This window comes from Cavia porcellus, unplaced genomic scaffold (assembly GCF_034190915.1).
Source record: "Cavia porcellus strain 051 isolate PalLab524CR breed Dunkin Hartley unplaced genomic scaffold, mCavPor4.1 scaffold_1, whole genome shotgun sequence".
NCBI lineage: Eukaryota > Metazoa > Chordata > Mammalia > Rodentia > Caviidae > Cavia > Cavia porcellus.
Window position 1 is genome coordinate 173,227,478 of NW_026947484.1, and position 13,169 is coordinate 173,240,646.

Genomic DNA, 13,169 nt, shown 5'->3' on the forward strand with positions numbered 1-13,169 from the left:
CATGATAGGCAATCATCTTTCAGGGAGCTCTGCCTACAGGACCCAGCAAAGAAAAGTGTTTGACTGGTTCCATGTCCATCTCTTTGCCCTTCAGAGCAATAGCTCTCAATTTGGCCTGCACATAGTGAGAACAGGGGTTAGGGACACAGTAAAATCTCAAGGCCCAGGATAAATCCTAGACTAATTAAATAATTAAATCAGAGTCTACAGTGGCACAGCCCAGGCAAAAAACAGCTAATTCCAATGTGTTGCCAGAGTCAAGAAACAGATTTTCAAGGCACTGGCATCTGAGGGAAAGGGCAAGGCTCTGAAGCTGAATATACCTGCATTGTGTTCTCTGCTCTGCCATGGTCTAGATGTGAGATCTCAGGCAGCTGAATTAGTCCATCTGCGCCTCACTTCCCTCATCTGCAAAGTGGCATCATTAAAGTACATGCTTCACAGTGCCCTTGAGAAGGCAAAAGGAGATAATACCCATAGAGGGGGGAGGAAATGATCCTTCCAGGGCTCCTGATCCATGCTCAATAAATACCAATAATCAGTATATCAGGAAATGACCTGGAAATTCTGTTCTCTGTATAAGAAAGCAACACCAACTAATGGACATTATAAAATTATAATGCAATGGTAAACAATGATTTGAGGACTTGGTCATTCTTTCTTTCAAGAGACAGTAAGTATTGTCAATGTGTCACGGTTTGGTGCCATGAATGACAGAGAGCTACTGGGCCCTTTACAATTCTGTTTATTGGGTTGAAGTTGGAGTGGGGTAATGTTATGATTTACATCTCAATGTCCCCCCAAAGCCTCTTGTGCTCTTAGGTGGGACTCTTAGGATGTGACTGGATCACTGGGGTATGATAATCCTCAGGGAATCAGTTCACTGTAAGTTGGTAGCTGAATGTGATGTTGGGAGGCGAAGCCTGGTTGGAGGGAGTGGGTCATTATGGGCGTGGCCTGGAAGGGTCTATCTCCCTCCCATTGCTCTTGATCTCTTTCTTGGTCCCTCGACTACCATGTTATGAGCAATTCTCCTCTGCCATGATGCCCTGCTTTGGAGCCAGCTCACTATAGGCGGAAACCTCTACAAACTGTGAACCAAGATAAACCTTTCCTTCTTACAACTGTGGGTATCAGATACTGTGTCTCAGTGATGAGAAAACAAATAAGACAGGGAGACAATAAAGGGACTACTAAGTGGTAAATTGTTATTGTGATAACTCGGACCCCGGAATAAAATTAAGAAATTAAAGAATTTAATTAAAGAAGTTAAAGAAATTAAAATTTGAGGAGCAAAGGCTTTATTTTAGGCCAGGCCTGGCGTCACAGTCTCCAGGAGCCAATTCGGAGACTACGTGGGCCTCACAGCTAGAAGTCAGGGCTTTTATCCTGTAAAAACCAAAAACAGCTGCTGGTCTCACAATGTAAAAAGGGGGGCTGGGGTGTACTATAGGACAGAAACGGCGCAATTACATTGGGAAGAGCAAAGTTCAGATAAGGGTTGGGCTAACAAGCAAGTTTCCCTGCATTCAAGCAAGTTTAGATTGGGCAAACATCTTTTTTTCCTTAGCAGAGAATAGAGAAACCTAGCAGTAATTAATAGCCCCTGTTAGCTTATTTTAGCACCACATCTGTTATTTGCAGAGGGCAACAATGGTTAACATATCAACTAGGTAAGATCTTACAATCTTTTACAGAGGAGAGCATTTTTTAATGAACAGCAAATTTTATTACAGATAGCCGAATGAGGGGTAGTGGAGGGGGTTACAGGAAACTGATACCTAAGGCTTTTACAGCCTTTTAGGAATTGAAACTTAACCTAGCTGGATAAAAAGGGGAAATGGGGAGGGGGAGGCCAAATGACACATACAGAACAGACAATGAGGTAAAACGGTTAGATTTAGGCTATAACAGTTATAAGTGGTATAAAGAAAAAATTGTGTATATATTCCACATTCCACAAGTGGCCCATAGCAAGCCTCTGCAAGTCCATTCTGCACGGTATGTTTTGTTTAGTTAACATCTGGCCATGTGTCTTCACAGTGTAATCACTGGTTGATGGCATGAATCACTCTGTGGGCACTGCTGCTTACTAGGACCTATGGGCCAAAGACCGAGGTAGCTGAGCACTGGTCAGCTGCCAGATGTCCCTGGGCCTAAGCAAACAATCAGGCATTGGATTCTGCTGGCCTGCCTGATGGCGAACACCTCATGAACCCCAAGGGTGCTGCTTTGTCCTCTCAGATGAGAAAGGCTTCTCTTGAGGCTGCAGCAGGGGTGGCTGATATCGCCCTAGGCACTCCCTGTTGGTTTTCTAGAATGACTCCCAACTATGTGCCAGAGAGCATTCCTGGTTTCTGCCTTGCTCTGGGAAACACAATCATATCTCAAAAAGCAAATCACCAGGGCATATCATTTCTCCCAAAAGCACCCACAGAGGAAGAGGACAGGGTCAGAATGAATGCAGAATGGAAGGAACTTAGACACATCACACAGCTGGTCCCAGAGCACGTGGTAGGATTGGCTCAGAGCTAGTGAGAAATGATAAGCCCTGTGCACCTGCCACAAAATGAGCCCAGGCAGCCACATTTAAGGTACTCAATTTTTATTCAAACTCATAATAATGTTACCAATCAGGGATCAGAACTTCCACTGTACAGCTGAATAAACTGAGGCTTGAGGTGGTGTTGTGACTTTTCCATAGTCCCAAAGGTCATGAGCTGTAAAGAAAAGACGTGTTGATTGCAAAAACTATGCTTTTTTGATTGTTAAATCTCTGTCCTGTGCTTCCCTGATGAAAAAGAAAACACACCAACAAAGAAAAGGAAAAGAAAAAAAAAACAGTCATGCAATAAAGCACCTCAGCTACAACACTAAGTATTTCACCTTTGTTCACCAATTGTTTTAACCTTACCAAAAAGTATTATTATTCCCATTTTATGCATAAAGAAACTAGGCTCAGAGAGCTTGAGAAAACTACTCAGTATTCCACATCTCGTGAGCAGTGGAACTCAGATTTTAGGGGCCTTCTAGTTCATATTTCTCACTCGAACATACGTTTTCCAACCTCATTGCCCTCAGCAGCCACTCCCAGAAAGTTGCTTCAATAAAAATCAGTCTTTCAATATTAAGCAGAAAGAATGGAAGCTAAAAAAAAAATTGCCCCAGGAGTACCAGGTTAATAATTAAGATTATTCATAAAACAGGAAAGCGACTCCTGATTTTATCAGCTAGATCCTCCCAGCAGTGTTCTGCAGCTTTATAAAATGAAGAAGGAAACTGAGAAGGGCGTACTGAAAAATCCTGGACATTTCCCTGTGTTTCCCCCATGGCCCTTCAAAGTGAATCCCAAAAGGTTAAATGTGGTTTCAACACAAGTGTGGGTGTCAAGTTTACAAAGGAAGGAAGAAAAAGACATTAATGGGGAAGTTAAGCTTTCTTTCAAAAAGAGTTTGTTGGATGAACTCTGAGCCCTCAATCAAAACCATGAGAGAGAGAAAAAAGAAGCCCTACTTAATACCAGACCAGCAGACTGAGGTCTGCTCTTCATTCTGCCATGTTCCCTTGGCCAGGTCATATAATAAAATGGTTGCATAATCATTCAAGTAAGCTTAAGCACCTACATCTAGCCACTGTTTTAACCTCTGCAAAAACAAAGATACTGTAAAGTAGACATTGGGACTTCTAGTGCTAGCCATGACAGAGTACAGCTAAAGGTCTTACCTTCCTGTTGTAATAACCATAAAACCAGGACAAAAAATAATATACTACTGTGATACTCTGGGGGAGATAAAAGTGCCAGATGAGCCCCCACAACTACCTCAGCTTTCTGGCTATGGAGTTTTCAAGCACTGGCCTGGCAAAGTGGAGCCCAGGAAGTTTTGTGAAGTATGTTAGGTTTGGGGGCTATGGAGGAGCTAGAATTTGGGGGGCATGGTATAAGAAAGAAAGATGCTATACAGAGAAGTTATAGAGATCTTCATGCATTTCCCTTTGGTTGAATGCTAGGCTTTACAAGTACAGAGTCACAGCATCAAATGGCTACAGGAGCTTAAGGGCTAAACAGAGACAACAGAAATCACATACCCCTGGAATTAGCATCAGTCAGAGGACAACAAGGTCATTTTAACTCTGGACATCCAGTTGAAACTCTGGAAAGGCCATGTTTAAGCATATGTTATACTACCGTACTACAGTACATCAGGCCCCATTCCAGCAAGTCCTTGAAACAAGTTCTTAGCAAGATCAAATATGCCAGAAAAAAAGAAAACTCTGTACTTTAAAGGAAGACAACAGGAATTCAACTCTGTGAAAAACATAACTTCTACAATATCCAGCACACAATTAACAATCACTAGACAAGGAAAGGATCCAAAAAATGTGTCATATGAGAGAAAACAGCAAAAACATACTCTACATTGTCAAAGCTGTTGGAATTAGAAGGTAAAGGCTTTTAAATATCTACTATATATTGAGTTTTAAATGAAAATATAAGTATCCCATGGAGACTCAGCAAATAAATGAAAACTTTAAATACAATCCAAATAAAATTCTAGCAATGAAAAGCACCATGTCAAAAATTTAAAATTTCATCAGATGGATTTAACATCCTAAAGTACACTGAAGGAAAAATATGGTGAATTTAAGACAGGATGATTAAAATATGCAGACTAAAAAATAAAATACCAAAAACTAAATTATAAAGAGAAAAATTTTCACAACCTCAGTGGCACTTGGGACAAAGTTGGATCCAATGTATTTTAAATTAGACAGCTAGAAAGAAACAGAAAAGAAACATGAGCAGAAAATATGCACAAAGAATAATGGCCAACATTTTACAAATTTAATGAAAAACAACCCACTGACCCAAGAAGCTCAATAAGCTACAAAAAGAATAAACTTTTAAAAGAAAGAAAACCAAATAAATTCCCATCATAGTCAAATGAATGAAAAAAAGGAAAAAAATCTTAAAAAGCAGCCAGAGTGGGGGGAAAGATACATTACATTCAGAAAAACAATGACTTCTAACTTTTTAACAGAAAAAGTAAAATAATCTCTTTGAATTACCAAAGGAAAAAATAAATTAACCCAATTCTGTCCTGAGGGAAACTACCCCTCCAAATTAAGAACCAATCACGAATGCATATTGCAAATATGTGAGGCCTGGGGGCCACCAACATAAACCATAACAGCAAGATTTCTCTATTTGGTAACTACTGCTATGTCGGGTTATCTTGTGGTGAAACACTATGTTGCTTAAATTGTTCTGTTCTGACCTATGTTGTTATGTTGTTAGGTCCTCTTTTATCTTAATCTCCTTTTTTAATTTTTCTTTTTAATAAAAAAAAGATTTCTCTATTTGAGGAAAGAAAATATTGATATATGAGATGTGACCAAAACAAATGATGAACTTTTTCTTCTTGTTTTGACTTATTAACTGTTGCTTTTCTCAGTTTTTATTTTTATTAGTACATATTCCAGTACATAACGACTACATTCCTTGTTGGGAGTTGTTACACATACTTGCTGCATCTAATATTATGGTAAAAAAACTTTCTGTGAAATCCTCCCCCTTGCTTTGAAACATTTGTCCCATTGTTCTTGTCAGATTCCAAAGCAGTTCTGGAGGCTCTTGTGTCTTTTGTTGCACTGTCACTGCTGCCCTGATGTTCTGAATCAATTCAAACATTCATCTTTCAGGGTCGCCTTGATTTTGAGAAGAGCTGGGAGTTGCATGGTACCAGATGCAGTGAAGAAGGTAGACGCAGGCACACTAGAATGCTTTTACAAGCTTTTCCTTCTGTGGATAGCACGCAGAGGCAGCATTCACTGTTTTTTTCATCATACCTTGGTAAAGATACTCAGGAAAGAAGACTTCCAGAATTGCTTTAAAAAGTGGCAAGAACAACGGGATAAGTATGTTCAAAGCTAAGGGGAGTACTTATTAATGGCAATGTGTCTTTTACTATAATAAATGTGTCTTTATTGACATTAATGGGGATTAGTGGCAATGTGTTTTTACTACAATAAATGTTTTTATTTAAGCATTGACTGTGTATCTTGATCATTCCTTGTATTAAGCAGGGAAATGATGGTGCTTCTAAATAAATGAAAAGAAGTGTCAAGTGGAAGGGATGCTGACTGCAAAGATTTAATTATACTCCTAGAAGGTGTCACATATCTCAACTGGAGTAATTGAGCGCTTGGAACCCAGGACTAACCCCCAGATTGAGACCTCTCCCTAATTCCACAGCTCCTAAACCACTAGTTGAAGAATGTTCAGATCCTGAAAGACTGACTCTGGAGTCCATGCAGTAAGCCAGTCTGGATTCCTGATAGCTGGACTATCTTTGTGTGCAGGTTCCAGTGGCCTCTCCAGAAGCTCCTAGGGGCTCCTTAGGCCATAATTCCTGCAGTGGCTCTTTTAGGGCATATCACTCTCACAGTTCAGCAGTTAATGCAACTCAACAGCAAGAATGTACCCTAGTTGCAGCCTGCAGCCTCATAGAGAAAGTCTTCTAAGACATAAGGAACAGAAACCGGATCCCTCATGGTCACCAGCAACCTGTAGTGAGCCTGCTGCTCTCCAGATGGCTTTCTGAGAGCATCCCTTTCATCCACGCATGTATCAATACCTATTCAAAGAGGCCATTTCCCTGATCAGCTTCCTCATGTGGCTTTTTCTGATCTCTTTCTCTAGCATGATCTCTTTTTTTCTTCACACTTCTTTTGTTCCCTTAACATCACTTAGTGGTTTTTGAAATGTGTTTATAAGGCACACCTGACTTTTCAGTTCTCAACCCCAGCACCTAGCTTAGGTCCTTGCACAGAATAGGTGTGTAATGAAAAAGTGCAGAATGAGGAAATACTCTCCTGGAAAAAAATTTGCTAAAAGAAAGAATTTAGATACCATACCATACCTCTTTAAGGGTGAGTATTGGCTCACTTCATAGCTTTTGATTATAAAAAATATTATGTTAAATATTATGCTGAAATTGAAGATTTTGCTTCTTGGTCATGAAATCTAAAATATTTACTACCTAATCTTTTACAAAAAAGTCTGCCAACTTGCACCCCTTGTTGAAAACTATTGAACAATGTTGAGAGAAGTTAAAGGCCTAAAAGACTAGAGGTGTTTACTTTTGCTCAGGTTGGAAAATCAATATTGCTAAGATGTCACAGTTTGCTATTACTGATTGATAAACCCAATGCCATCTAAATCACAATCCTAGTAGGCTTCTTTGGATTAAAAGTCAATAGGTTGATTTAAATTGCATAATGAATGGCGCAGGACTTAGAATATCTAACACCATATTTTGAAAGAACATCTTTGAAGAATTTATCACATTTTAAGACTTAAGGTGAAATTATCCAGACAGTATGGTATTGACACAAAAACAGATAAGCAGACCAGTGAAATACAGTCCAAAAGTACTCTTCATTTATACCTTCAATTCCTTTTTTAAAAGGCCAAAATGATTCAAAGGAGGAAAAAAGTCTTTTCTACAAATTGTACAGAAACAACTAGATGTGTATATAAAGTAATGGCATCAATCAAAATTTTATTTGAAACAGATAATAGATCTAAACGTAAAAGTCAAAGTGGAGGATCCTATCTTCCCAACCCTGGGATAAACAGAAATATTTTAGCCAGAACACAGAAGATGCTCACCAGAAAAGATTTCAGACTATATCGAAAACTCTTACAGCTGAATTTTTTCAAAAATCAGTCAACCCAAAAGGGAAATAGGTAAAAATTTGAATATATATGTCACTGAGTATGTCCCATAAATGGCCATTGAGCACATGATACAGTTCTTAAGAACATTAGTCATTAGAGCAGTGCAAATACCACCACCATGAAGAACCTACTGGCAAATATTAAAAACATTGACAGTACCAAATGTTGTCCAACACTTGTGGCCATTGTAAACTCTCACACATTGCAGGAAGGAGTGTTAATGGAAAAATGTTGACAGTTTCTTTGTCAGTTATATATCCACCTATGACCATTATTTCTATACCTAGGTATTTACCTATTCTATAAAAGCTTAAAATATGGCCCCAGAAAGTATTTACAGAAAAGACTTATTTATAATAGCCAAAAAATGGACAAAACCCAAATGTCTAAACTTCAGTATACTCATACTGTATGATACTGTTCAAAAACAGACTGTGTGAAAAATCAAGACCCAAAAGAATAACACAGTATGAATTCATTCACATGAAGTTGTAGAATAGGTTGAATTATTCTGCAATGAGAGAATTTAGAACAATAGTCTCCTGCAGGAAGAGGAGAGTCAGGGACTGAGGAGAAATAGAAAAAAACTTTCAGAGGGCTGGGGATTTAGCCCAGTGGCATAAGCACCTGCCTGGCAAGTGCAAGGTCATGAGTTCGATCCCTGGTACCAAAAAAAAGAAATAACTTTCAGGAACAAATATCAATAGCCTAATAGGAATGTGAATTACATAATACTTGTCAAAACTCATCACAATATACACTTAGATCTATGTATTTCTCTATAGGTAAATTACACTGCAGTTTAAAATAAGAAAAAGACCTTGACATTGTCACCACAAAGGTCACACTGTAACTTGCAAATTGCTTTAGAACATAGATGGGATCCTTCCTTAGCATCTCTCCACTCCATCTCTGCAGCTCTCTTCCTGCACACTAGCTGAGGTTCAATCACTGCTTTTAGCCTGTCCTGCCTAGCAATCAACACCTCCAGTGAGTCCCTCACACAACAGTCAGTGATTGCTCAGAAATTGGAAAATTCCACTGTCACTTTTTATTGCTTTTTAAGATAAATTCCCTCCCCCAGGCATGACCCCTTGTGACCTACTGCTTGTATACTTACAGCTCTTTTTGCAATCTGTCTTAAAGTCCATTTGACTCGCCTATATGTGAGTTAACAATTGCTCCCTCTTTCTTCAGTATTCACACACACGCATACACACACACACACACACACACACACACGCACCTCCTCACCCAGCCCACTCCTCTTCATTCAGATCTTGGGCAAGAGTTTTCGACATGTTCTATATCCTTCTCCTCCTCCACTACCACTACTGCATTAGAGGCCTACTCTGTGCTTCTGTAAGCGGTTCCCTGTATTAGTCAGCTTTCTCCCCTATGACAACATATCTAAAATAAACAACTTGCACACCGGAAAATTTTATCTTTACCTCATGGACACTTGACCCATGAGTTGCTTTGGGCCTGTGGTGGCACTGTACTTCATGGTGCCAGAGGCACAGGGCAGAGGAAGAAGTTTCATTTCATCACTGCTGTGACACAGAAGAAGAGGCTGTGGTCCTAGTACGGCCCCAAAACCTAACTTCCTTCTAGTAGTTTCCACTTTCGGAAAGTCCTACCACTTTCCAATCAAGCCACAGTTTGATGACAGGCCTTTAATATATGGCATTGGGGAGGAGCAAGATCTAAATTATAGACTCCAATTGCTTCATATAGGCATATTGTGATCGAATTTTAGTGCCTGTATTCATCAAATTTTAGGTTAGTATTCACCAGACTGTGAATTTGTGAAGGCAGGAAATGTGTCAAATTCTTTGTGCCTAGATCAACAGTGGCACACAGTTACACATAATGCGTTCTCAGTGAATCATCAGATAAATCATAACAGTAACTTAAAAATAACCACAGGCTTATAATTAAGGTACAAGAGCTCATCTTTCTAACAAGACACCAGATCACCAAACCAACCAAAACTGGGAGTTGGAGAATGAATTAACGAGGCCTGTTCTTTCTCTTAAAGTGGGAGCTAGAATCCCTGCACATTAGATTTCCTGAGAATGCCGTGAAGGAAAATGTACCTCCCAAGCCTGACTTATAAAAATACATCCACTGTGCGTTCAGAATTACTAACCCAAAACTCTCTATCGTGTGACATTTGGACAACGGCCCAGCACATGAACCAGAGGTGTGTCCCTAAATATCGCCAGTGATGATCTCCAGCCTGCCCTTGGACTCAGCATAACAGATTTAAGCCCTTCCAAGTGCTTGATTCATAGACCACTCCAAACAAATCTCAGAAGAATATGAGTCCCTGAGGATTTTGCTCTAAAGAAAAATTTTTACTCTAGTCAATTAGAAGGCAAAGTGTGGAGCATCTTTCCAAATGAAGTTTTACTGTGACTATAAATCTTAGAAAAAGCTCAGCAGTGGATAAACTTTGGTGGGTTTTTTTTGTTTTTGTTTTGGCTTTTTTTCGTTTTTATCAGTACCAGGGATCGAACTCACGACTGCCTGCTTTCAAGGCAGGTGCTTATGTCACTGAGCTAAATCCCCAGCCCCAAGCAGTGGATAAACTTTGGAAAGTCAAAAACTGGAACCAAACTAGGGTTCTGCTCTCATCTCCTCACCTGCTGAGAATCTGTGGGCAATGAGTTCTAAGATGTGTAAGTTCTACCTGCTACATAACCATGGGCAACTCCTCAGAGCCTCAGCCACATCATTAGTCAAATAATAAATTAGTCAAATATAAAATAGTTATGCCTACTCTTTCAGTTACTTTGAGTGCTAAAGAAGTCCCACGTGTACTATTTAGCACACTCTAAGGCCTCTGAGAACATTATCCAGGGCTATCTTTATCCTCGAATTCTACTTCCATGCACTAAACACCAGCTAGTATTTTCATGCCTTTCTCCTTATTAGTGCAAAATAGTCTCCTCTCTTTTGCTCCTTTTTCTCCTTTTTTCCCTTTCACAGCCTTGTTGCCTTTTCTCTCCACCACTGCTGTGAATTGTTGCCCCTGTGCCATATCAATCATCCTTGGAGCCAGCTGATTATGGACTGAAGAGTCTACAAACTGTGACTTAAGTAAATCTTTCCTTCCTTAAGTTTGGTTGTCAGGTATTTTGTCTTTGAATAAGAGAAAAGAAACTAAGACAGTTCTCATTATTCAGTTCATGCATGCTTAATAAAGATGTTTTCACTTTACTCAATTAAGGCCCTTTTCCTCTCAACCTTGCTGATTTAATATTCTTAAATGTTGAGAAGTTAGAATATTTTTAAAAGCACCTTGATAGCATTCATTTTAGCCAAAGCAACTTAATTCAATAGATGCATATTTTTCATAGAGTGGTGTGTCACAAAGGCTTGTATTTATAGCAGAAGATAATGAATTCCCTGCTTCTAGAACTTCAAAGCAATAATCACTCTGAGTCTTAGATGCTCTCCAAGACATATTATACATGCATATTGTATAATGCAAATTCAACAACTTGTTGAAGTACAGAAGACAATGAGGTGTGGAGCTATGGTTTCAATGAATTAATGGCAGAGCTTTCGTTTAAATGAAAAGTGAAAAGGCTTTGAAACTGCAGCAGTCTGTGGGCAAGATCCTAAGCTATCATTACTTGCTGGGAAAACAAAGAAACAAGTTAGGTCTCCGGGACTCTGTTGGCCACTCTGGTGCATTATTGTTGGAACCTTGGAAGGTTTCAAACAGTGCTTTTAAAAGAAAAAAAAAATGTGATCTGAAGGTGTTTCCATCCTTTGAGGGTACAGATAAGTGTTGCCCACACCATATGCCCAGTAAATGGAAAACAAAATTACCCACCTATGTAAATAGTAGCCCCATTGAAGCAAAAACTGGTTTTGTTCTCCATTAATTGTTCTGCACAGCTGAGCCATCCAGTTTCTACCAGCTGGTTCTATTTTAGTTTTATAAAGAGAAAAAAGAAAAATCAAGAAATAAACCTAAAAAATAACAGTAACAAAAACAAAATGATAACTACAACAACAACAAAAAAACATTAGCTATATATATTTCAAAACAAGATGATAGGAATTTAACAATGGTTGTTATACTGCATATTGTTATCTTCAAAATATTTGCTTGTTACCAGTTATAGAAATAAAACAAAACAGTTAAGTGGAACAAAACATTGAATTTTCAAAACGAGACAGGAGAAAATCCCAGTTGCTACAGTGCACACTGCCTTCCTCCAAATAAATGCCCAGACCACCAGCTCAGGCCTGCAAAGTCCATCAAACAACACAAGCATAGAGCTCTTCCTTTCACCTCAGCTGCTATCATCTCAACCTGAGTCCTCTGAATCAGCCCGTTGCTTCCCCGAGGTGGAGGAGTGATGTGCTTCTGGTTTCCCACTGGCTGGCTTAGGGGAAGATGTGGTTTGTCTTTGTGCTGGGTCTCTTCCTGTTCTCCATGGCAGACCCTAGTTCACAGGAAAGTGTGTTTCGGCTTCTTTGTGAGTCTCTTCCCACCACCAGCTGACTTTCAAATCTTATTGTGATTAGGATGGGTTTACACTGTACAAAACAGGAGTAAGACTCCTCTGATACAGAGACAAGGGAGAAATTCCTGGAGCCTCTCTCACACAATGCAGCCTCCCTCACCAAAGCAACCTTCCCTAGCTTTCTTCACTTGTTTAGTGAACACAATCAGGAACACGTGTAAAATAAGTGAAAGGTATGGTACGTGTGAGAGGACTTTCTGAGATCATATGACTAAACAAAATTTGCTTGTATGAAGGGTAAACCTGGTAAAGTGGGGTGAAGGGCGGATTTAGAAGGTTATAATAAGATAAAAAGGACAGGCATTCCAGTTAAGACAATAGTCAAAAATGCAGGAAGGCGAGGTGCTGAATATTAGGGGGAAAGATAGGTTTACTGAGAAGAGCTATTGGCATGGAGCAGCAAAGTTGTGACAGTTACAGTAATCTTGGTCAGGTCAACTTGATTGGCTTTGAGAGCTGCCCAAGGGATTGGTGGAGCGCACTTTTAAGTTTGTCCAAGTGAACCATGGAGGCTTGATATTTGGTCCCCTCTCGCTTCCTCTTGGGTACGGCTGTTGCCCTGCTCTGTGCTCTAGAAAGCATGAACTAAGACATTTTGCACCACCACATGCATCCACCATAATAGTCCTGCTTCAGAGCCAGCAGACTATCAACTGAATGAATTCTCTGTAGGTGAGCTAGGTTAAACCTCTCATCTTTTAAACTGTGGGTATTTGGTTTCAGAACAGAAAAGTTAACTAATACCAAAGTCCAAAGTGACAGATGGAGCTAGGCTGGACTTCCTGAGTTCAGGCTTTATTGTGAGGGTTATAAGAGTCACTGAATATTGTAAGGCAAAATAATGTTTCTGGAAAATTACTTGCTTCCTGTGTGCTTCCTGG

The 13,169-nt window shown here is 39.5% G+C and overlaps 1 long non-coding RNA gene across 1 annotated transcript in view; it reads right to left on the bottom strand.

The window, feature by feature from the left end:
* Nucleotides 1-2,590: 2,590 nt before the first annotated feature.
* LOC134478543 (uncharacterized) overlaps nucleotides 2,591-13,169 on the bottom strand; it is a 47,500-nt gene continuing 36,921 nt past the window's right edge. The window contains exons 2-3 of the long non-coding RNA XR_010051252.1: nucleotides 11,589-11,682; nucleotides 2,591-2,720 (exon numbers count right to left, since the gene is read on the bottom strand). This is a non-coding gene — a long non-coding RNA (uncharacterized LOC134478543). The remainder of the gene's footprint in view (nucleotides 2,721-11,588; nucleotides 11,683-13,169) is intronic.